Here is a 2,444-nt window from a genome sequence, read left to right as displayed (position 1 = left end):
TAGGAATCACCATGGCTTCAACTTGTGGGGCTCAGGCCTTGGGGTTCCTATGTGGGACAGGTCCCCCTGGAGGCCCCCACCAGCCTCCTCTCTTTTCAAAGTCCTTAGACCTCTTACTGTCACTGCTAGTTAGCCCAGGAGTGTGTGTGTGTGTGTGTGTGTGTGTGTGTGTGTGTGTGTGTGTGAATGGGAAGAGAGAAATATTCAAAGTATGTAGAGATTCTCCCCATAGTTAGGGTTTTACATGCCCCTTTCTTTCCTAAGATAGTAGCTTGCCTTTAAGTCTGCTCTGATTCATGGTGACCTTCTGTGCAGCAGAGTAAAACACTCCCCAAACCTGCAGCATCTTCGTGGTCCTTGCTGGGCCTGTGCCCACTGTTGGAGCCACTGCCTAAGCCTAGAGGGTTTCTTGCATTTTCACTGACCCTCCACTTCACCAACCCTGATGTTTTGATTTGTTTTAATCACCACGACTCTGCCTTCCTTGCGCTTTTCCTTCTGGTATATGTTTCTTGTGAGTGAAAAAGAGAATCAAAACCCTTTAATTTTGACTGGTTTGCAATCACCCCTATTAGCGATTTTCTTCAGGAAAGCTTCTGTTGCCATATTCTATGGACAATGTCCTAAAACCTCCCTGGCTAAACCCAAATCATTGCCTCAAAGTCGATTGTGAAACCAGGTGGCCCAGTGTGTTACAACACTGAACCGAGCTCTTGAAGGTTTCTTAGTGGTACTCTCTGCAGAAGCAGATCACTAGATCTGCCTCCCAGGCCACTGTTGGTGTAGTTTGAACCTCTGACCATTTTTAGTCACCTAAAGAAAGCCATGTCTGTCACCCAGGGCCAACCCTTCCCCACAAAGGACCCCAAATCCATCTTTATCCTGCTTCAGGATGTGGGGGAAGATAGAAATCTTGAGTTAAAAAGATTAGGCTAGATTTAGTGCTGAAGGAAAACCTTATGAGAAATAGAACATCCACATTGCACGCTTGTGAGAACGTCTCTTGTGGAGGGCCAATTACTAAAGCCCCTTCTCAGGGGAACCATGAGAGTTGTCAGGAGTTTGGAAGCATGAGGAAGGGCAGTGACCGGGCCCATCCGAGTTGCTCCTCTGTAGGCTTACAGAGGCCATTGCTGTCTCTAAACCCCCGGTTCATCCACGACAGAAATGAACATGCTGGGCAATGTTGTCACCGATAATGCAGACTTTGTTCCCTCACTGGTAGGCTCTGCCCAAGATAAGAACATGACTTCAGAAATTCCAGAGGTTCAGAATTGTTTCCTTAGGACACAGGGGCAGACTTTTTTTGCTCAAAGTAAACTTCAGATAAATTCATGGGGGACAGATGTCCTGTGATGTGTAGCTGGGAGACATTCCAGCAAGTTGTCAGACACAAAGGGAGAGTTGTTGTTGGGTGTAAGGCGGGTCACATTGCTGTATGTGTAGAACTGGTTGAAATGGTGGATGCTGGGGTACATTTTTACGCAAGCGTGTTCTGAGAATACCTTGTCTAGTCAAATTGTTCTACCGCCAAGCTTTCCCTGTCTGCTTTCCTCCCTTACCTGGCTTCATGGATGCATCACAATTGTTTGCTTTGTCTAACTGTATCTTTCCACAACCTTAACCTACTGTATGTTGGGGTCATTCATGAATCAGAGTTTAACATATGACAACATATATATGTGGATTATTTCCTGTTATGGGACTTTGTTAATAGCCCTCCCCATGGGACTCACACGTTCTTACCAATAACTGCCTTTAAGCAACGGACCGCTCCTCCCTATCTAGGGTGGTGGAGTCTGGTCCTTCTGGGGTGTCAGGACCATCACGCCCACGGCTGCAGATCTCAAACTCTCAGGGGGAACAACTGCTCTGCACTGAAATAATTTGGGGCCAAAAGCCCCAGATGCTCTCCTTGCCTTGGGACTGGCATACTTTGGGGACAGTGCATGTGCGGTTGTAGAGCAGGTCATGAAGTGAGTCACACTCAGGATTCCACTTCCCACAACATGTGACAGTCATATTGACACTCGCCTTCTGTCCCATGTGTGTAATACCCTGAGGAAGGGGCCAGCATGTGGTATGAGAATTGACAAAATATGCCACAGAGACACGATTTGAACAAGCTATTTTAAAATTGTTACAGACAATCTTGTTCAACGCGGAGTTCCCACAAACCTTCAATTTATAAAAAAATGCAGTATCTGTGCAGCACCATAAAGGGAAGCATGTGTACGATCTGAAGTGTACAACTTGATTTTTCTCCTCAGTTATTTTCTCTTGCCTTGAACAGGTTTTACGACAGGGGCTATAGTTATGTGTTGGGCTTTCTTTTTGCCATCGAGGAGATTAATAGGAATCCCCACCTGCTACCCAACATGTCACTGGGTTTCCGGCTCTCCAACGCTTATCCCAGCGATGTTAGCACGCTAAAGAGCACCCTG

The sequence above is a fragment of the Echinops telfairi genome, unplaced genomic scaffold (genome assembly GCF_000313985.2).
Source record: "Echinops telfairi isolate 266 unplaced genomic scaffold, ASM31398v2 ScPeMD7_7459;HRSCAF=8497, whole genome shotgun sequence".
In the NCBI taxonomy this organism is placed as follows: Eukaryota; Metazoa; Chordata; class Mammalia; order Afrosoricida; family Tenrecidae; genus Echinops; species Echinops telfairi.
This window is presented reverse-complemented; position numbering follows the sequence as displayed.